Below are 23712 nucleotides of genomic sequence, written 5' to 3'. Positions count from 1 at the left end.
CTACAGGAGTCCTGGTCCCTGGGAGACAGGGGAGAAAACCATGATCCTTTCCTGGAGGCTGTCCCACTGACCCAAATCTTTCAATATATAAATGGAAAGTTTTGAGAAAGGCCAAGAAGGTTTGGGACTATACACAGGGTTTCCTCTTTTAATGTTCTCTGCTTTTAAGTATATAAAGGTCAAAACAAAGGTATCCTAATAGTACTCGAAATCCTGAAAAAAAAAGGGAAGAATCATTCTATGCTTTTATCCAAGGGGAGACTTTTCACAGGGTTCCAGAATGTGCAGTTCATTTCATGTAGTACCTTATTTTCCCCAAATCTCTCATTTTTGCTGTGGTTAAGCATTTCTGGTCATGTCAGACTCTTTGGGACTCTATATGGGATTTTCCCGGCAAAGACACTGAAGTAGTTTGCATTTCCTTCTCCAGATAATTTTACAAATGAGGAAACTGAGGCAAACAGGGTTAAGAGACTTGCCCAAGTGTCGGAGGCTAAATCTGAATTCATGTCTTTCTGACTCCAGTCTCAGGGCTCAATCCACCTAGCTGTCCCAAATCTTTCACTGGTATCATCTTTTGTTCGTTCAGGTTAGAGCTATTTAGAAAAGACAAAAGCAGTAATGAACATGAGAGATGGGCCTAATCCTGTCATTTTACAAAGAAGCTATGTGATCAGCACAAGCAGGGTGAACTAGACTAGAATTATTGTACTAATCCCATCACAGCAGGTGCCTGTTAGGCTGCTACCATAGTTGAGGCATTCTTTGTACCTCCTTCCCTTAAAAAATGAGGAGTTGAAAAGTCAATCTCTAAGGGCCTTTCCAATTCAAAACCTCTGACTCTGAATCTAATTTTGTCACCATAATAATATCGTTGTAAGGTAATAACCATCTGTATTAAATACCTATTCTCAAACTTACAAAAGAACTTTGATTTAACCTGTGTGGATGGCCTCCATGATTTACTGTGGACCAAAAGCTCATGGATCCCTCCTCCTTTCCGGTCCCCCAACCCTTAAGGACAGACTGTTCTGCCTTTAGGGAGTCCAGGCCTGAGAGGAGAGTCCCTAGGCCCATATGCAAAGTGTTTTCAAATGAGGACAGATTAAGCATTCCTTTAATGAACTGAGTCACCCTAGTGAGGTATCAGAGAACACCCTCAATTGAGGATATATGTTTGTTTTTTGGTTACATCTGATTCTCTGTGGCTTCAGTGGGGGGTTTTCTTAGCAAAGATACTGGAGTGATTAGAAATTTCCTTCTCCATTTCATTTTATAGATGAGGACAGTGAGGCAAACAAGGTTAAATACAGAAATATATAAAATATAAAATAAATATATTAAATATAAATAAATATAATCCAGGTACACACAACTCATAAGTGTCTGAGGCCACATTTGAACTTGGATCTCCCCAATGCCAGGCCTGGGCTATTATTCACTGAGCTACCTAGTTACCTTAATATATATGTTGCAGATGATAAAACTAAGGAAAGAGAAAATAAGGGGGAAGGCAAAGAAGGAAGGGAGTAGGGACAGAAATAATGAGAGCCATACAAATTAATATGGATTTTTCATAGTGTGATCCCTTGGCAAGTTGTGAGGTCTCAGTTTCTTTGAATTTGGGAGCTGAAGGGGGCCTCAGAAATGATGCTAACCCAACCCCCTTATTTGTACAGAAAGAGCAAGAGATTTGCCCCAGATTACATAATTAGTTAGAAGTAAGAGCTGGGACATAAGCTTAAGACTCCTGATTTCTATTTCCCCTCACATTTACTCCCTTTCCAGTAAATGAAAGGGTTTGCTATGCAATGTCTGAGGTCTCTTTTATCATGCAAAGTCTATGAATCTCAAGTCAACTACCACTCTGTGATCTTTTCTTCCGGTTGTTTGCCATTGTGGTCTTTCAGGTGGGCCTCATTTGGAAATGGACCCAATCATCACAGTTCAGACTAAATCTAACTTCACGTGTTACATGTCTTCTACTAATAAAATATGGTTGTAAAGTTGTGTCCAACTCGTGACCCCAATATGAGATTTTCTTGGCAAAGACACTGGAATGGTTTGCCATTTCCTTTTCCAGCTCATTTTAGAAATGAGGAAACTGAGGCCAACAGGGTCACATGGCTAGTAAGTCCAAATCTGAACTCAGGTCTCCCTGACTTCAGGTCCACGGCTCTAACCACTGCACTGCCTACCTGACTTGTAATAACATGATACCTCCCCAAGCAGTTTTCCTTCTTTTCCTACCAATCTCTATCCATCTTAGCACCACTCCAGTCATCACATAGGGGTTTATCTTGTGCCCTTCTATAATTCATTTTAAGGAAAAGATTAGACCTTTAATTTTATAGAGATAGAACCTCCTAATGAGGAAATTCCAGTGCTGAAAGTTTCTTTACCAATGCAGTTCAAACTTAGAAGCACCTTGGAGCCTTAAAGAGCTATCTTAGAGTCCTGAGCAGTTAAGTGATTTGTCCAGGGTTCCACACCCTGTATATGTCTGAAGTAGGACTTGAACTAGGGGCCTTCCTGCCCCCAAGGCTGGCTCTCTTTCTCTCTAATGCCCCTTAGTAAAATGCATACTATTAATTATAATAATTAAAGTGGCCTATTATGCATTATTTTAGAATAATTCACATCCCATCAACATTATACCCTGAGTGTTCTGGATCTGCTTTATTGACATTCCTTGGAGCCATGAGTCGTTGTCATCATCATTGAGCCATGTTTTCCCCTTGCCACTGCACCTCCCTTTCCAGGGAGTCTTCTGAAGACTGGACAAATCAACACTTCTTTGCTGTTGACTGCTCTATTCCACTCTCCATCCCTATGGCATTTCCAGACCTTAACTCCCTTTTCTGGTGTTTCCTCATATTTGTTCTTTCCCATCAGAAGACAAGCTACCTGAAGAAAGAGACTGGCTCTCTTTTATTTTTCTATCCCTCGTATAGTTAATCATTAAAAAATTCTTTGCACCCGTCTGTTCACTTTTTTTCCCTCTAAATTCTTACTTTCTCTTAGAATTGATACTAACTACTGGTTCCAAGGCAGAAGAGCAGTAATGGCTGGACAAATGTTGTCCTGAAGATTAGCCTAGCTAAGAAGCAGAAAGTGCTCTCCAAAGAGAAGTTAGTCCCCCCAAGTTAGTCCACAGTAACTAAGAAAGACCTTCTAACCAAGGAACAGAGAGGTCTCCATTTTCATAGCATAAAATCACACATCGTTCCAGTCAAATCAAGTCTAAAAGTATTAATTAAGCATCTACTACTATGGGCCAGTCACTGTGGTAAACCTGGGGATAAAAAAAAAAAGCAGCAAAAATAGTCCCTGCCCTCAAGGAGCTTACAATCTAATGGAAGAGACATCATGGACAAAGGCAAACCAGAGATCTTTCCAGATTTAAAAGCAATGCTAACAACAGCAAGTGGTATGAATGTGATCCTCGTTTAATAGAAGAGAAAAATGGAAGCTCTGAGATATTAAGGGAGCTTCCCATGGCCACCCAATGGCGTCACAGTTCCCATCCCATTGGAGGGCCAAGGTAGGGACCACAGGATCCTATGACGTAGCCAGGGGTCCAAGGAACAGCTCTGGCTCACGGGTCCCACAGGGCGGGATTCTCTCATCCTTTCACTATTTAGAGACATTATGCAAAGCATCCCCTTCCACCAGGTTGCCGTAAATACTCCTCGGATGTTCATTACCTTGTGAACTTAGCACTGTGTTTGCCTATAAATCCAGCAGTCTTAAAGGCCACATATAAATTCAGACCACCCCTGAATCCCGCTAGTATACAAGCCATCCATTTCGAATAAATTCAGCTGTCACTTGAAGCTGAAATAGATGGCACAAAGAAACAGCAATCAAGCCATTTCCGTGTGAGGCAGGTAATTACAGAATCTGTTAAATTATAGTGATTAAGCACCTCTGAGGAGAAGCCCTAAGAAATCTCCAGCAACTTTTGAGGTGGGGGAAAGGCAAGATGGGGGAGGGGGAAAGGGGGAATTTAATGAAACAGCTGCAGGCTCCTAGCCAGGGTCTTAATCCCTACCAACCCCTAAAAAAAAAAAAAAGCAAGCAGGTTAACAAGAGACAAAAGGCAGATAAGGGAATATAAGTGGATCCAGGGGAGCCTTGGGAAATCCTCAGACAATGGGGCTGAGTGTAGCATTAAATGGTTCATTTGGTGGTAAGTGATTAAATGGGAGAGGGAGCTTCTTTATCATGGAAATAAGTGGCTCCAGGCTACTGGCCTTGGGTTGGGGATCTGCCCCCCCAAAAAAATAGGGGGGGAAGGAACCCCACGATAATAATGGTTCCTAATTTGCCCCTTCTTGGACAGGCTGGAGTGGAATTTGCATAAATACAGTGAGGCCAAGATTCAGAGGGCAATGGGGTTTGTTTGGCAGGAATGATGCTGATGTCAAAAGTTCACCCCCCTCACCCTCAGCTCCACAAGCTGGGCCATTTTGCTGTGAAATGTGCCTTTTTTAGCCACAAAACAGAGAAAACAAAGGACCTCCCCTGGAGCCCATTGGTTGGAGAAAGTCTCATTCCAAGTCTAATTAAAATTAGCTTCTTGGATAGAAAAGGCTCCCTTGCAATGACTGGGAGGGAATTGAAAACTTGTACTTAACACCACTCCAATCTTTCAGCCTCGTAATTTATATTTTATAGCACGAGCTACATCAACATGATGTGCCTACAAACTACAGCCCGAGAACAAGCATTTCCCGAGCTAGCCCTGGAGGAGGGGGATCCCAGGAAGCCAGGATGAACTAGAAGGAGAGGATCTTCTTAGTGGCTGTCAGCTGGACAAGTCTCTTCACTTTATAGAGGAGGAAATGTGCATCAAGAGAAAGTGGGAGACTTCCACCAGATCCCCCAGGGATTAGCCGGGCCAAAATTCCAGATCAGGCCTTCTGATGCCAAATTCAGTGGTCTTTCTGTAGCCTAATGAAATGGAAGCCCAAGTTTTCCTTCCTAGTTCTGCCACCAACTTTCACAGAATATCATAAGCATCTTCTTGTGGTCTTGGGCAAGTCACTGAAGAGATCTGGGCCTCTATTACCCGGAGCTATAAAACTGGCAAGACAACTAATGTTCTTCCTAACTCATAGGGTTCTTGTGGAGAGGAAGTGATCCATAAACCTTGAAACATACATGGAAATGGCAAGATACCATTGATGGAACAGCAGAGGAATCACTTAGCTAGTCAATAAAAGAGATGACTAATGGGTAGCTGGGTGGCTCAGTGGACTGAAAATCAGACCTAGAGATGGAAGGTCATGGGTTCAAATTTGGCCTCAGATACTTCCTGGCTGTGTGACCCAGATTAAATCACTTAACCCCCATTGCCTGGTCCTTATCCCTCTTCTGCCTTGGAACCAATAGATAGTATCAATTCTAAGGTGGAAGGAAGGAAGGAAGGAAGGAAGGAAGGAAGGAAGGAAGGAAGGAAGGAAGGAAGGAAGGAAGGAAAAGAGATGACTAGACATAAATTACTTAGAAAAGGACTCTCAATTTGATAACAACTGCTGGGAAAACTGGAAAGCCCTCGGGCAAAAAAATAGGCTTAGATAAACACCTTATACCATAGTATAAATTAAATTCAAAATCGATAAGTGATTAAAGATCAAACCATAAAAAACAGAAGAGACAGTTTTCATAGCTAAGGGTAGGAGATGTAGCCTTAGCTAATTAAACATAGGATAGAGGCAGATTTAAGAGATAAAATAAGTCATTTCAGTTACATGAAATTGAAAAACTTTTGCACAAACAAAATTAATGCATCTAGGATGAGAAGGAAGGCAAATAAATGGGTGACTGATCTTTGTATTGGATTTCTTAGATAATGGTTTGTCATGCAAGATATACACATCACTAATAGACATAGTTATAGCTTTATCTGTGTATGTATAGATGATTCCCAAAGCCATTTCCCAGTGGATAAAGAGTCAAAGGTAATAAACAAGCAGTTCTTAAAACAAGAATAGCAAACTATTAGTAACAACATGGAAGCTCAAAATCAATAATAATAAATAATAATACTAGAAATGCCAATCAAAAGAATCTTGGTACCTCATACCTCCCAAAATGGCAAAAATGACAAAAGATGAAAATCGGCAATAGTGAAGGGGTTGTCACACTAGTGCATTGTTGGCAAAACTAGGGATGAGCACAACCATTTTGGAAAACAATTTGGAATTATGCAAATATTTCTAGTATATAATACAAGGTCATTGATGTAAAAAGTATGTGTATATATGTATAGCTATCTATATATACACACATACATTTATACACACACATACACACACACATATACACACTTTTACCAAAATATTTACTTCTTGTGCTAGTAAAGAACTGGGAACAAAATAGATGCCCATTCACTGAGAAATGGCTAAATAATTTGTGGCACATAAATATAATGGAGTAGTTCTATGCTGTGAAAAATGACAAATATGGAGAAATGGGAGAAGATTTATATGATTTGATGCAAAATGAAGTGAGCCAAGAAAACATATATGTAATGGCAACAAAAAAGGTGAAAACAACGATCATAAAACAAACAAAAAGAAAGTGTTGCCAAGTACAAAAAACAAATATTGCCTAAAAGAAGAGATATTAGCAGGCACCTGCTCCTCACTTCTTTGTTGAGTTATAAAAGATTCACAGTTGGGGAATAGTACATATATTTTTGTTGTTTTTCTATGTATTTATTGGTTTTGTTTACTTTTCCCCCTCTTTTTTCCTTTTTTTGGTTAAAAATTTATTTATTCTATGTTTTACATGACTGTACATGTGTGTATATGGCCTTTATCAAACTGCTTATTGTCTTTGTGAAAGGGAGAGCAGAGGAAATAAGGGAGGAAGGGAATTTGGAATTCAACATTTCAAAAAACAAATGTTCACTTTTCAACATGTAATTGGGGAAAAATAAAATATTATATATACATATATATTTCTTATATGACATGGCTCTTTGGAATGACAGAGGGATATGAGAAAAACTGAGCTGATTTAAAAACAAAAGACTATCAATACAATTATTGTGATTAATTTTTAAAAGAAGATCTGACCAGAACCTGGATCTTGTGTCCATCTCAAAGCCTCTATTTCCTCTTTTGTAAAATTGAAGGTTTGGGCCTGGATGATCTCTGAGACTCCATCCAGACCTCCGGTTCTTTTCATAAAACATTTCAGAGAGCATCCAAGGTCTGTTTCTTCTCAAAATCACTTCCTACTTTCCCAACTCATCCAGGGGACTTAGCTCTCCTGGCTAAGATCAAACTGCTCTCTGATATGATACTAGCCAGGAAAAAAAAAAAGAAAGAAAGAAAGAAATGTAAAGGCCACTCCAAAAGAGAGCAGGGAGAGGGGGCGGGGAGGTTTGTAAACTGTAAGAGCATCTCAGACTTTTAACCCACGAACTGTGTGGAAAACAGGCCCTTCTTCTTCTAACTGGAGAAATGATTAAAAACATGCCTTTGCAGAAGAAAAATTCGACACACACTAACCCTTAAGAGCCAGGAAGCCGGCATTAAAAGGTCATCTTTTCTGCCCAGGCTTCATACAATCCCGTGAAAGGATAACAAATGGTTATGGTTTCATTTTACCCTGTTGCCAGGAGTATTTGAGAATCCACAGGGCCTCATCTGTTGTTCCTTAAGCAAACATCTAATGTAATTTTAAATTTCACTTCATCATCATGATAGCTGCAAGCTACTCTCCCTTAGTGTGTTAACCTTCTCTTTTGCAAAGGTTGGATCACCCTAACAGCAGCCAAAAAGGGCCAGGGAGCCCCCAGATCAGCTTCTCCATGAAAGACCAAAAGAGAAAAAGACAATCAAACCCCCAACTCTGAAACTTGCATCAGAGAAATAACCCAGCAGGGTTTTAAACAGTTTGGGTTTTGTTTGTCTGAGGGGTGGGGGGGTGGGGTCTTTAGAAAGAGGAACGGATTTAAGAGTCCAGATTCCATTTACAGCTTCCGTTCTTACCAAGGTGGTGACCCTAGGCAAGGGTTCTCTGAGCCTCTCTGAGAATCAGTTTTCTCATCTATAAAATGGGGACAACAAGCCTTGGAGTACCTGACAATGTTGGGAGGAAAATACTTGGAAAACTCTATTTGAATAGTTAGAATCTGAATATTTGAATCATTAGTATTAAACATTAAGAGCACCTAAGAGGTGTTGGCAAACCTGGGTTCTAGGCTCAGTGCTGCAAGCAGAGCTGGTCAGTCATTTCATCTTCATTCTCCCAACTCTAAGGTAAGAGAGAGTGGCTTGGACGACTTCTGCCCTTCGTGTCCAGAATCTGTATTGTAATGACCTGGCCTTTTCCAATAAAGTCATGAGTGCCCTCTGACCAGGGAGAGGCATTCAAGAAAATGAGATGAGTCAGGAAATCAGGATTTTTTTCCATTGGAAAAAATCTTTTTGAAGTGAAGGATTCCCAGGTTTCTCAAGATGCATCTGAAGTTACCTCCACGTTGGTATATTTAGAAAATTGTTTGCTTTTCTTTCTTAACTGTGATGCTTTCCCAGAGGATAGGAATTTTAGAATTTCGGGAAATTATAGGACATAAAATGTCAGAGCTGGAAAGAAAGAGTCCTTAGATTATAGATTTTTAAGAGTTCAAAGGGTTCTTAGTACACGAAGGTGAGTGCTTGGCAAAGCCTAAAAAATTATCCAGCAAAGGAAATCCTCTTTCTATATATTCCGAGCTCCACTAGACACCCCCCACCCTTGTTTGGTCATTTCAGTTGTGTGTGATTTTTTGTGACCCTCTTTTGGGGGGTTTTCTTGGCAAAGACACTGAAGTAGTTTGCTATTTTCTTTTCTAGCTCATTTACAGGAAAGGCAAGCAGGGCTTAAGTCATTTACCCAGATTGAAACACCTCTGAGGCCAGTTTTGATATCAGGTCTTGTTGACTTCTAGGACCAGCACTCCATCTATTATACTCCGTAGCTGCCACATTATCCCACCTGTTGTGCCAGGACCAAAGGAGCCATCAAAGAACCACAGCTCTACAGCCAGAAGGGAGACCTGGAAGTTCAAGCATCTCAGGGTGCAAATGAGCAAACTCAGACCCAGATTAGGTGAACAAGTTGGCCAAATTCACCCAGTGGAAAAGCATCAGAAGAAAATTGAAGCTAGGTCTTCCAGAAAGTCATGCTCTTTCCCCAATACTGGGCTGATAGTCTCATGAACATCATCAGCACTATGACGACCCCTATCAGTAGTAGTACAATACTAAATTTTACTATTAATATTATCCATGAATCTGTAGCTCTTTTAGATTTTTAACAAGCACTTCCCCTCACGACCACCCTGTGGGGTGACTAGTTCAAACCATTTATTCCTCTTTTTATAGATGAGGAAACAAAGGCTTGGAGAAAGGAGGTGAGATTGCCACCCTTTTGTGGGAACCCAAGCCTAGGTCTTTGACCTCAAAATTCCATCCTTTTTTTTATTAAAGTCCTGTGTGACCCAGAAACCCTAAACCCTCTAGCTATTTAGTGTAAGGGACAGATACGGGGATTCCCCCTCCCACCTCCATCCCTGGATGTTCCTGCTATTTCTGTCTCTTCTCTACGGCATACAGGAGACATGACTCTGAGGCATTTGCCTCATCCCTGAAAGCATCATCACATAGCTCAGAGGCTCCTGAAGCCTCCCTCCCTCCCTCAGAGGGCTGGAGGAATTAGAAACTGCTGATCTCTGTGTGAGTTAATGTTCTGGATAAAAATAAACAAGGCACACACACAGAGCTGGGGACCGTTTTTAAGGGGGAGTGAATTTGGAGGATGGACTCTCCTGCCCTGGGAGAAGCCAGAGGCCTCCTTGGGCTGAGAGGCAGAGAAATAAAGGCAGGCTGCTGCCAGGGGGTGATGGAGAAAGAGAATAAAAGAGGTGCTGGAAATCAACAACTCTGAAACCAGAGCCAGAGAGGTCGGCCCCTCTCAGAAGCAGAAGAGCCTTCCACTGTCTCCAGAGGCCCTTCCCTGCCTATGTGAATTTCAAAACTACTCCACCCTATTCAGACCATTCTTTAGAAGAGCAGATTTAGCTATTTCCTGATCAATAACAATAGAGATACTTGAAATAACAGAATCAGGTCTTGGAAACTACATTCTCCACCCTACTCAGTATAACAAGATTAGGAAGGACTGCAGCAAACTCAAGATTTAATTATTTGAGAATATGACCTTCAACAGACATGTGCAAAAATAGGACAGACCTCTGGGCAGTCCTAGGTCAAGCTTGAGCCACCATTGGCACATGTGAGAGGCAGGAAGTGAGGTAGGGAACAGCCTCTGGAGTTCTCGGGATTTCCTGGGAGGAGGGCTAGAGTTCAGTTCGAGGTTGGAGCTTGAGGTTGGAGGAGCCCCGCAGACTGCTTTCCTTCAGATTGGTCACGTGAGTGATAAAGACTGATCCCTTTCCCTGCCTTGGCTATCCAAGGCCTTAACGCCCGCTTTGGCTCAGCCTGAGCCAGAGTGGTTCTGAGTTAAACTTCTTTCTTTCTCTCCCTTCCCGCCCCTCTCCTTCCCTCCCTCCCTTTCTCCCTCTAATACTTTCTTCCTCCTGTTATAATTAAAACACCATACAAATTTGGCAGCTGACTTGAGTGTTTCATTTAGGAATTACATAAGTGAATTCCTTGGCGACCTTAAATTAATATATATCAGTCTTTTAAAATTATTTCAATATCACACCTACAATATGAATCCTGGCATAATACAATGTAGTCATCCTATGGAAGGACTCTCAGGAAATAGAGGATGGAGAGAGGCTTTCTGGAAGGAAGGAAGATCTGTGTTTGAGTCCTGCCTCAAATGAATTCTGACTGTGTGACTTTAGGGAAGTTTTTTACCTTCTCAATGCCTCTGGTATTATTACTCAATTTCTACCAAGGTGACAAATTTTTATTTTTCCTTAAACCCTTACCTTACACCTTGGAATCAATACTATGTATTGGTTCCAAGGCAGAAGAGAGGCAAGGGCTAGGCAATAGAGGTCAAGTGACTTGCCCAGGGTCACCCAGCTAGGAAGAGTCTGAGTTCAAATTTGAACCCAGGACCACCCATGTTTTAGACATGGCTTTCAATTCATTGAGCTACCTTATTGCCTCCTCTATTTTTGCAACTCTATATTTCAAGGAACCAAGAACCTTAGAGGGTAGAATGTTTGAGGAACAAGGGATCTTGGAGCACAGAACGTCGGAGGGGGAAGGGAAACGATGACACTATACTCTGAACCTGATGAGAGCAGGAATCGTCTTTTACCTTTCTTTGTATCTCCAGTCTTTAGCATGGTGCTTGGCCCACAGGAGGAGCTTAGTAAGTCCTTGTTGCCTTGACTGTCACTTCTATAATCATAACATGAAACAGAGTTGCTAAGATGGAAAGTAGGATTTTAAAAAAAGACTTTGACTACAGGGCATCATCTGTGACAGCCCCCTCCCCACCTCAATTCCTGGCACCTTATGAAAAGGCTTAAGGCACCTCACAGCACATCCTAATATGTCACAAACAACTTAGAAACTTAATAAACAAGTGTGTGCTTTCTAGCTGCATGCCTCAGTTTCCCCATCTGTAAAGAGGGAATAATAAGAGACCCACACAGAGCTGTGGTGTGGGTCATCTGCACACTTTATATAAAATGCTTGAAAACAGGAAAGCCCAACATAAATGTAGCTATCATTATTAATAACAACCACCATAATAATAATTCTTACCCGATCTAAGCTGTGCTGCTTTAATCGCCTTTTCAGGGGTTTAGCTCTGGATTTTCTCCCCCAGAGGACTCTGGCTTGTTCCTAAAATAGCCTTTTTGCTGAGCCTATCAAATCATCCCTCAACCAGACCTCTTTGCCCAGAGCGAATACTGTCTAACCTACTGGCCCACTCTATCATCCTTTTTAAGCTCAATCCACTGAATCAGAGGGAAGAGGGACTTTTCCTCTTGAAAGAAGGCACTGAGTTAACCAGTATCTTGGGTCAAAACTCCTTTGGGATCTTCTGGACTAGTCATGTATCAAGAGAGTGAGTGAGACAGACACACAGACAGAAAGAATGGGGTTGTTGGCCAAACATATCTGAAAAAATGAAGCCAGGGGAAATCGTGCCAGAAAGAATGCTGCAGGAAATATAATGAATCTCTGTACACTGTAAATATTTATCCAGGACTAGATAACCACTTGTCTAGGACGTGGCTACCAGCTGGACAAGATGACCCCTACTGTCCTTTCTGGGAGATTCGGTGATTTTGTATCTTACTATGATGCATAAACCATTATGTTGTTAGGCTGCTACTAGAATCATTAATTTTGTATTGAAAGAGATCTTGGGGAGCAGTTAGATGGCTGGGTGGATTATGAGTCAGGTGCAGAAACACCAAGTCCTGGGTTCAAAAGTGGCCTTAGACACTTCTAGCTGGGTGACCCTGGACAAGTCACTTAATTAGTTACTTAATTAGTTTTTATTGCTCTTTTGCCTTGGAACTAGTACAAGTATTGATTCTAAGATGGAAAGTAAGGTTTTTTTGGAAGGAAGGAAGGGAAAGAAAGAAATTAAGGAAAGAAGGGAAAGAAAGGAAGGAAGGAAGGAAGGAAGGAAGGAAGGAAGGAAGGAAGGAAGAGAGAAAGAAAGAAGAGAGGACGAAAGAAAGAGAGGAAGAAAGAAAGAGAGGAAGGAAGGAGGAAGGAAGGAAGGAAGGAAGAGAGAAAGAAAGAAAGAAAGAAAGAAAGAAAGAAAGAAAGAAAGAAAGAAAGAAAGAAAGAAAGAAAGAAAGAAAGAAAGAAAGAAAGAAAGAAAGAAAGAAAGAAAGAAAGAAAGAAAGAAAGAGAGGAAGGAAGGAAGGAAGGAAGGAAGGAAGGAAGGAAGGAAGGAAGGAAGGAAGGAAGGAAGGAAGGAAGGAAGGAAGGAAGGAAGGAAGGAAGGGAGGGAGGAAGGAAGGAAGGAAGGAAGAGAGGAAGGAAGGAAGGAAGGAAGGAAGGAAGGAAGGAAGAAGGAAGGAAGGAAGGAAGGAAGGAAGGAGGGAGGGAGGGAGGAAGGAAGGAAGGAAGGGAGGGAGGAAGGAAGGAAGGAAGGAAGAGAGGAAGGAAGGAAGGAAGGAAGGAAGGAAGGAAGGAAGGAAGAAGGGAGGAAGGAAGGAAGGAAGGGAGGGAGGGAGGGAGGGAGGGAGGAAGGAAGGAAGGAAGGGAGGGAGGGAGGAAGGAAGGAAGGAAGGAAGGAAGGAAGGAAGGAAGGAAGGAAGGAAGGAAGAAGGAAGGAAGGAAAGAACCTAGGCAATCCATCAAATTCCCATCCCCTCATTTTACAGGTGAAGAAACTGAGACCTGCAACATCCCTGGGCTGATCAGTGGCAGAAGGGAGAGATTCGACTCCTTTGCCTACTCCAAGCTCAGTGTCTTTTTCCCATCGTATTGTAGTAAATCCCAAATCACCATCTAATTAATGGAAACCAGCTCCCTGCACCTCCCGTTCAGCCAGGATCCCCCAGCTGTACAATACAGGTGTTCCTTATTGTGTTTTTTAAATTCACCTGATGAAAACACAAACATAAAATGGCTCCATTCTTCACACAACCAAAGAGGGATGCGGAGCCTTGACTGCTTGGCAAATGCCTCTATTTGCATGAGGTTAGGTTCCCCAAGAACATACTGTTTACAGATAGCAGAGTGAACCTGTGTTGTTTATGACATACCAGAAGGTGCTGAGAAGTGCCTTAAGCATTTTCATAAGGTGCGAGGAATGGGGGGAGGGGGCTGTCACAGATGCTGCCCTGTGTTAAAAGTCTATTCTTTTTTTAATCTTTACCTTCCATCTGGAATCAATGCTGTGTATTGGTTCTAAGGCAAGAGAGCGGTAAGGACTAGGCAATGGGGATTAAGGGACTTGTCCAGGGTCATACATCTAGGAAGTGTCTGAGGTCATATTTGAACCCAAGACCTCCTGCCTCTAGGCCTGGCTCTCAATCCTGAGCCACCTAGCTGTCCCTCCCCCCCCACCCAATTCCTTTTTAGAAGTTAAAGTAAGTAAAACGTTAGTTTGCAAAAATAACATGAAAGCCAGCAGATGATACACAAAGGCTACAAATGTAGCAATATCTTATAAAAAAAGACTGCTTTGGGTTTTGCTCCCAGAGAGAATTTTTTTTTTGTAGGAGTGCAGTGTGTATTAGAGACACTAAACAGTGTAAGGAAAAACTATATAATAAATGCTCAACTAGTAACACCAATTTCTGTAGCACTTCCCAAGTTTACAAATCAGACAACCCAGTGAATCAGAAAGTGAGTGCAGTGATCTTCCAGGTGGTGTTGCTGGCCTGAGTTTCTTCATTTGTAAAATGAAGGAATCAAATTTGATGGACCACCATGTCTCTGTATCTCTCAATCTAATCTCTTCTCTTCTCTTCTCTTCTCTTCTCTTCTCTTCTCTTCTCTTCTCTTCTCTTCTCTCTCCTCCCTTTCTCTGCCTTCCCTCTTTTCTCTTCTCTCTCTCTCCCTTCTCTTCCCCCCCTTTTCTCTCCTCTTCTCTCTGACCTCTCTCTTCTTTCTCTGTCTCCTCTTTCTCTCTGCCTCTTTCTGTTTTCTCCCTCTGTCTTCTCTTTTATCTCTTCTTTCCTCTCTTTCTCTGTCCTGTTTTCTTCCTCTCTTCTCTCTCCCTTCTCTTTCTCCTCTTTTCTCTGTCTCTCTCCCTCCCTCCCCCTTCTGTCTTAGAATCGATACTCTGTATTTGTTCCAAGGTAGAAAAGCTGAAAGGTCTAGGCAATGGAGATTAAGTGACTTGCCCAGGGTCACAAAGCCATTTTGCTGCTGCTGTGGGACCCGAGTCTCTCAGATGCCCAAGATGGTGGTCTTCTGCCTCCCAGTCCCAGACACTGCTAAATGAATGCTGATTGAAGAGGCTCTGCACACAGAAAATGGGTGGCTTCCCCAGCTGATTATACTCTCTCTGCAGTCCTTTTTTAACCCTTGTCAATCAACCTAAGCCTTTACGGAATTCCTAATATAAAGTTTGATGAGGCAAGAGCTGGAAACTATTGACCAAAGGTCTTTTTGTTTTTTAAAAAGAGCTGGGTACTTCAGATGATCTACGTTATTCCTGACCCCAGGCCCACAGATAATGTAGCCCAGAGAGAAGAGACCACCCTAATTAATTATAACAACAGGAGAGGTCAGATTCAGGTAGAACTCATTTCTAAGAGGGGAAAAGAACCCACAACACATTTGCATTCAAATGCAAATAACGATAATTAAGGGACTTGCTCAATTGGAAAATGGCTTTTCCGGGGAAGAAAAAAAACTCCTTCCAATGTCTCCCTTTGAAGGAAACACACTGTTTCATGTTATTGCAATTTTCCTTAATTAATTTGGAAAACATTTGTTCTATACATTTGTGATGCTAATGTTCAATTGTCATTATGTACACTTAAGTACTGGTTTGCCCCAGCTTTCAATTACTCTGTAAATACACACACAAAACTAAGAGTCAACAGGAGCACATTGGGGTCTTGGGGGTGCTGTTCCTCAGGCAGGTGTTGAAGCTGTTCTTTATACACTGTAAAGAGATCTTATTAGCCCAGCTTTGAAATAAGGAAGGTTTGGGGGGTTTTTAGCTAAAAGAAATCATAACTGTAGTTGGTGGCTGTGACTAAGTATCCCTACTGTGCATTCCTCAGTCTTACCAAGGCAGCAAAGGCTTGGGGACAGAAGAGACCTGAGAAGCATCTCACTGAACCCTTTAATTTTTAAAAATAAGAACCTGGGCTGGCCTCAGACACTTCCTAGCTATGTGTGACCCTGGGCAAGTCACTTAACCTCAACTGCCTAGCCCTTACTGCTCTTTTGCCTTGGAATGAATACTTACTATCAATTTTAAGACAGAAGATGAGGTAGGGATGGAGGGAGGGAAGGAGAGAGAGGGGAGGGCAGGACATGAGTCAGAGGCAGCTAGAGGCTGCACAGTGGATGGAGAGCCAGACCTAGAGACAGGTGGGTTCTGGGTTCAAATGTGTCACTTAGCTGCAGTTTCCTAGCCTTGACTCTACTGTATTAGAATTGATACTAAGACAGAAGGTAAGGGTTAAAAAACAAACAAAAAACAAACCTGGGGTCCAAGGGCAAGTGATATGCCCTGGAAAGTGGCAGAATCTGATTTCCAAATTCTAGGATTCCAAATTCAGTGTTTTTTTCCATTGCAGAAAGGGATTGCTTTCCACTGATTTTGCATATTTATTGTCTCAGTGCATAGGAAGATAATAACATGAACAAGTATATTTACATAGTGCTTTAAAGTGTGCAAAAAAAGCCCTTTATCAATATTATTTGATCATCACAATAACCCCATTCCATCAATTTTATTATTATGCCCAGTTTGCAGATGACCAAACTGGGGCAGACTGAGGTTAAGTGCCTTGCAAGGAGCTATTTGAAGTTAGAGCTTCCTCATCTATGGAATCATGCTCCTCCCTACCCTCCAGAAACTTACAAAGATTCCCATCTTTTTGAACACTTGTTTTTGAGTCATTTTCAGTCCTGTTTTATTCTCTATTTGACTTTCCTTGACAAAAATACTGGAGTGGTTTGTCATTTCCTTTTCCAGCTCATTTTACATATGAGGAAACTGAGGCACGCAGAATAAAGTGACTTGCCCAGGGTGGCACAGCTAGTAAGTGTCTGAGGCTAAACTGAAATCAGGATTTCCTGATTCCAGACTCAACCATGTAAGCACTTAAAGGCAAGTTAACACAGCACTTTCATGGAAACAAGCCCTAGAGGCAGTCAGTGAAAGGTAACAAAGTATTGGCCATTCCCCTGGCAGAGTTGGGGAAAGTACTCTGCAAACCTTTAGGTGATCACAGACAGGGGAAAGATCCTTATTATTGTTCTTGTTGCTCTGAGTGGGTCCCCTGAGTTCAAATTTTGCCAATGGCTGGATGACCCTGGGCAAGTCACTGATCTTGGTGCCCCAGAGTACTCCCTAACACTAAAAACTGGAGAGAAGATCCTCCTCAGGTTTAGTAGAGCATTTCCTATATTGATGTAATCAAAGGCTAGCTCCTAACCCCACAATGACAGTATTTTATAAGGCACACCAGATACCCCACATCTCCATTATTGCACAGACTCTGAGTTACTTAGAATGAAAAAGGTACCTTGATAGACCAAGTAGTGTCAAGAGAGACCCGAGTTTCAATCCTGGTTTAGTATAGTATTTATGTGACCTTGGGTAAATCACCTAACGTGTTCTATGCCTCAGTTTCCTCATCTGCCCAATGAGGATAACCATCGGTGCATTTCCTGCATCCTCGGGCTGCTGCTGTGAGGGGAGCTCTCGCTTCAAACACCAACATAGTTATGACCATCACCTTTCCTCATCTCTTCCTCTAAACAAGCCCCCGTGGTAGGTCTTCCAAGCATTATTAACCCCATTTTGCAGAGAAAGAAACAAGCTCAAAAAAGGAGATTGAGTTGCTCTGGGTCATGAAACTAGTTAGAATCACAGCCAGGGACTCAAACCCTTTAAAATCTTTTTGAGTTCCTAAGAACGACAAGAGGAAGCGTAATAATTTAGTTTAAAAAATATCAAACTAGTATTCAAAAGCAAAAATATTTTTGAGATTCCTAAGTTAGGTGGCCATCACCTCTCCTCATCTGTTCCTCTAAAGAAGCCCCCATGGTATGGCCTCTGAGCATTATTAACCCCATTTTGCAGAGAAAGAAATAAGCTCAAAAAAGGAGACTGAATTGCCCTGGATCTTCATTAAATAAACCTTAAAAAATAAACAAACAAAAAACAACTACCAGCTCTTCCCTTTTGTCTTAATAACAGTTCTAGGACCAGAGTCATTATGAGGATCAAAGGAGATCCTGAAAACACTTACCACATAGTAGGTATACATAATTAACTTAAACCCTTAATTCTATTTTAGACTTGATACTAACTATTCACTTCAAAGCAGAAGGCAGCAATTGGGGTGAAGTGACTTGCCTAGGGACATACAGCCAAGATAAACATTTTTTATTTGAGGTAGTTGCAGGTGGTGAAGTGGTTGGAGCACTAAAGCTGGAGTCAGGAAGATCTGAATCCAAATTTAGTGGTGACTCTACATGTCACTTCCACACTGTTTGCCTCAGTTTCCTCATTTTTAAAAAGGATCATAACAACACCTACCTCTCGGGGTGTTTATGAGGATCAAAGGAGACTGTAAAAACACTTAGCACATAGTAGGTAAATATAATTAGCTTAAATTCTTACTTCTATCTTAGAATGGCCACTAAGTATCCATATTCCAAGGCAGAAGAACTTGATAAAGGCTAGGCAAATGGGATTAAGTGCCTTACCTAGGAACCACACAGCTAGGAAGTGTCTGAGGCCAGATTTGAAAAAAAAAATACTCGTTAAATGAAATATTTCATCCTTAATAAATGCTTGGGTTTTGTTTGTTTACTTGCTTTTGCTTTCCTTCCCTTTAATATTCTGGGCAGCCAAACAGATTTCCCCAGGAAAATAAGTTTTCTAGAGCCTCTAAGCAGAAGATGCTTATGGGAAATCCCAGAGGACTCGTCAGTGCCTCTCCCCCTCCACCCCCCTTCCCCACCTGTCATTGGGCTGAAACTGACAAGAACTGCTCACTAGCAACAGAAGCCTCGACAGGACTGCAGGTCTCTCAACACAGAGTTTAATTTCTCTCTAGGTCGAAAAGATGCTCACATATGGCGGCTTCAGCAAAGCTGCTGCAAGGGGTCTAGAGAGCCAAACCCCGGCGGTAAACAGGGCAAGTCCCTCTCCTGGCCGGCACACTGGCCAAGTAAAACCAGAGGCAGGATTCCTCTTTATTGGGGGTGCGGGTGATCTCCAGGAAAGAATTCCAGATGTGACAAGAAAAGCCCAGAGCTGTCCCCCTTCCTCTCTCAGCCATTCTTTGCACCATTAAAATTCCTCTTTGGAGATCAGAGTGGAGAACAACTAGGCATTGTTCAGGCCCAGAATGCCCTGCAACTCAAGAGGACCCTGATAACTGGGCAGTGTAACTTAAGCGGGGCTAGCTGCACGGGTCACCCCGAGAATGTCTCGGTGACAGATTAAGTGGATCCCTAAGGCCTGTGTCATGTTTCCCGAGCACAGGTGTGGGGGAGGATTAACTTTCTGACAATATCCAGTCACTTCCCCTTGGTCTTTAAAGCCCTTTTCTCTTTCTCACAATCCCAGGGCCCACTAGCAATAACAGCTGCCCCGGGCAGTGTGTGTAGGACAAGAGGGAACACCTGAAAAATCTCTGTCCAGACAGTTACCAGAAGAATTCCACTAAGGGCCCCAGTGGCCGCCCCTGTTTTATCAGTTCAGTTGGTGGTGGTGGTGGTGGTTTTTTTTTGTTTGTTTTGTTTTGTTTGAAGAATTGTTAAGAGCCTACTTAGTGCCAAGGGCTGAGGATATTCAAAGCAAAAATTAAACAAATAGCTCTGGCCTTCCAGGAGTTTATGTTGTACTAGGAGTCAGGAGGGTGCAGGGAGGCATGATCAATGGTCATGTCAAGATCAATTATGATCAATCAGTCAACAAGCATTTATTAAGCATCTATGTGCTGGCCCCTGAGGATGTGAGGATGAGGGTAGCTGGGTGGCTCAATAGATGGAGAGACAGGCCTGGAGGCAGGAGGTCCTGGGTTCAAATGTAGCCTCTGACTCTTCCTAGCTGGGTGACTGGGCAAGCTGCTTAACCCCCATTGCCTAGCCCCTTACCACTCTTCTGCATTGGAATTGATACTTAGTATAAATTCTATGACAGAAAGTAAGAGGGTTTTTTTTCTTTAACATTTATTATATATGCCTAGGAGGGGCCAAGTGTTTTTATAGTCTGAGAATTGATTCTAAGTCAGAAGATAAAGTTTTTTTAAAAGGCATTTATTATATTTAACTACTATGTGTTAAGTATTTTTTAGAGTATAAGTATTAATTCTAAGACAGAAAGTTAAGTTTTTTGAAAAAAAAAACATTTATTATATTTACCTAATATGTGCCAAGTATTTTTATAGTCTAAGTACTGATTCTAAGACAGAAAGTATGAATTAAAAAAAAAAACATTTATTATATTGACCTACTATGTGCTAAATGTTTTTATAGTCATAGAATACAATAGAATTCCAAGACAGAAGGTAAAGGTTTTTTTTTACAGTAGTTATATATTTACCTATATGCCAAGTATTTTTATAGTCTCAGTGCTGATTCTAAGACAGAAGTTAAGGGTTTTTTAAAAAGGAATTTATTATATTTACCTGCTATGTGCCAAGTATTTTTAGAATCTAAGTATTATAGTTTAAGTACTCCAAGATAGAAAGTAAGGGTTAAAAAACAAAGGAACTAGGCCCAGTCTTTGGGTTTCCTTCTTTTTAAAAAAATCCTCATGTTCAATTCTGTGTATTGGTTCCAAGGCAGAAGAGCAGCAAAGGCTTAGGTAATGGGGTATAAGTGACTTGCCCAGGGTCACACAACTAAGAAGCATCTGTGGCAAGATTTGAATTCCCTTCTTCAGGGTTGGCTCTCAATCCACTGAATCATCTAGCTGCCCCTGGGGTTTCACTCTTAAAAAGACACTGGGTATCACATAAGGCCAAGACCAACAAACTTGGATTCAGAAGACCATAGTTCCAATCTTATCTTTGTCACTTACAATCTGTATGAGATCTCAATGAAGGACCTAGACCAGACAGTCCCCAGGATCCCTTCTAGGGCTAACATTCTATAACTTCCCAAGTCTCTGCTAAAAGTTCTTGCCTGGAGACTTTTCTTGGTTTACCTAAAAGAGGCTTGACTACTTGGGAAGAAGGTTATAAGGATTTACAACAGCTTAGTCTCAGCCCCGAGTTCAAATCTCAGCTCATTGGGTGACCTAAAGAAAGAATTTCACCATCCTGGGGTCTCAGCTTCCTTTTCTGTAAAATGAAGGGATTCATTTATGATTTAGAAGAAAAGGACCTTTGAGACTTCTGGATTCAGACAGAGACTCTTCTGCTTAAACCTTTCAATACCCTTCAAAATCGGACTCCAACTTGCCTTTTCAGCATTATTATACATTATTCCCTTTCAGAACTACACTTAAGCTGAAGTATCCCTTCATGGGAACAGTTTCCTCTTCTATAGGACACTCTCTCTCATCAGCAGCTGAGTAGCAAGGGGGACAGTTCTGGACCTGGAGTCATTAAGATCTAAGTTCAAATTCCACCTCAGACACTTACTAGCTTTGTGACCCTGGACAAGTCACTTAGCTATTTGCCTCAGTTTCCTCATCTGTAAAATGAGCAGGAGAAGGAAATGGCAAACCCCTCTAATATTTCTGCCAAGAAAACTCCAAAATGGGGTCACGAAGAGTCAAATGTGACTGAAACAGCTGAACAACATCTCCATCCAAATGCCTTTGACTGCTCCCACCCCATGCCTGGAAAATATTCCCTCCTCAGCACTGCCTCCTGGAATTCCTTCAAAGCTCAGTTCTCTATGAAGCCTTTCTTGATCTTACTGCCTGCTAGTATTGTCTCCCCCTAAACGCCTTTGTTTCTGTTTTGTATGCATTGCATATATTCTCAGGTGTATATACTTTTGATGTATAGGTCTATATCTTACATGTATAGAATATCTATACATTAAATATATTCTTCCATGTATAGATTTCATGTATGTGTACATATCTTACATGTACATAACAGATTCCATAGTCTTCTACGTATACATTTTGTGTATATTTATGTATCTAATGCATATATTATATATACTACATATATTATGGATATAGTTTAGGTGTATATATTTTATATGTATATATCATGTAAATAATATGTTCTTACATGTCTATATTTTATGTATGTACACATATATCATGTGTATATAGTATATATGCTTCATATATTCTTATATATATTTGATGTGTATATGTATATATCTTATTTATATCAAGTCAATAACATATTCTTATATATCTAAATTTTATGTATGTACACATATCTTATGCCTATATTATATATACTTAATATATTCATATATGCATATAGTTTATATGTATATATCATGCAAATAATATATTCTCATATGTCTATATTTTATGTATGTGCAAATATATCTTATGTGTATATACTTCCTACATTCTTATATCTATATTTGATGTGTATATATGACATATACTTAATATATTCTTATATGCATATAGTTTATATATGTATATATCTTATATGTATATATCATGTATGTAATATATTCTTATATGTATATTTTATGTATATGTATATATATCTTATGTGTATGTTATATATACTTTCTATATTCTTAAATGTATATATTTTAGATTTACATATCTTATATATATTTTGTGTGCATAATATAGTCTTATATGTATATATTTTATGCATATGTATATATCTTACATGGATATATGATATACTTCACAGTCTTATATGTCTGTATTACTGTATACATATATTTCTTATATTCTTGTACAGGCCTCCCGTGATAGAATGTGAGCTCTTGGAGGGCAGGGGCTATTTCTCTTTTTGTCTTTGTGTCCCGAGCATCTCGGTCAGTGACGGTGATAGGCACACTGAATAGGCATTTAATAAATGCATGTTGATTTACTGATTTAGTCTAAATATTTTCACTGTGTTTATGAGCTCCAAGGACCCTTCAACACTCACATTCTAGAATCAATTAAGCCAATCAACGTTAGAAGGGCCTTAAGTAGGATCTAAATTGGGGGGACATGATCCATGAAGAAGCTTTCTAACTTTCAGGGGCTTCATTCTTTTTTCTTTTGCTTTGTTTTTTGTTCCTTTGTTGGAGGGTGAATTTCTCCTACAATTTCCAGGGGCTAGAAAACATAATGAAACCAAAGTAATTTTCAAAGAGTGATGGGAAGGAATTCCCCACCAAAGGGATTTGCAGGGCAGGAGAAGAGACAGGTAGATTCATTAGGCCCCAACTACCTCCTCATCTGGGTGTCTTTAAATTCAAAGAGTCTAAAAAGAGGCCTCCTTGGCTTAGAGAGAAAAAAAAAAAGCCAAGACCAGAACGGAATAATAAATCTCCAGGAATCTATTTTCCACTCACTTCTTGCCATCTCAGGACTTCAGCATGCAAATTTCCAGGCTTCCAAGATGTGTAAAGAAAGGCTCCCTCCCATCAAGGAAACAATGTCCTGGCAGGGATCCCCAGCCTTTGAGTAGTGCTAGAAACAGGTGTTGTAGGAACCCCTGATTCCTTTAGGACCAAGAACTGGTTGAAGAACAGGAACCTGGCCTCCTTTTACAAAGTGGCATGGCCCTGGCACCACATCTCTGGCTGCCCTGTCTCATCCTCGCTTCACTAAGGAGTTTAAGACATCCAGATAAGAGCCAAGAGCAGGAGATGCACTCAAGAGTTTTATTGATTTATTTTTAAAGTATTTTTAAGGCTGGGAAAATAATCCCTGAAATTTTGATGTACTCTGTATATTTTCCCATGAAAGAAAAATAAAGACAATCCAATAAAATAAAGACAATTTCAAATCTAATGTTTAATATTATGTTGTCAAGTGGAAGGTTCTAAGCGCCAACATTGTATGTTTTAAGTGCCTTTCTGTTCAGGACTTCCATGCTTACTATTCTTAAGTTCTATATTCACTGCTTTCTGGCCCTCTCTGTTTTGAAGTCCCTTCCCCTGCCTGGCT

At 40.8% G+C, this 23712-nt stretch overlaps 1 protein-coding gene across 1 annotated transcript in view; it reads right to left on the bottom strand.

Annotated features, from left to right (window-relative positions):
• TENM4 (teneurin transmembrane protein 4) overlaps positions 1–23712 on the bottom strand; it is a 749441-nt gene that overhangs the window by 445610 nt on the left and 280119 nt on the right. The window lies entirely within an intron of this gene.

Source organism: Monodelphis domestica, chromosome 4 (assembly GCF_027887165.1).
Source record: "Monodelphis domestica isolate mMonDom1 chromosome 4, mMonDom1.pri, whole genome shotgun sequence".
Classification (NCBI taxonomy): Eukaryota; Metazoa; Chordata; class Mammalia; order Didelphimorphia; family Didelphidae; genus Monodelphis; species Monodelphis domestica.
The sequence above is the reverse complement of the archived record's forward strand: the minus strand, read 5'-3'. Positions and strand labels throughout refer to the sequence as shown.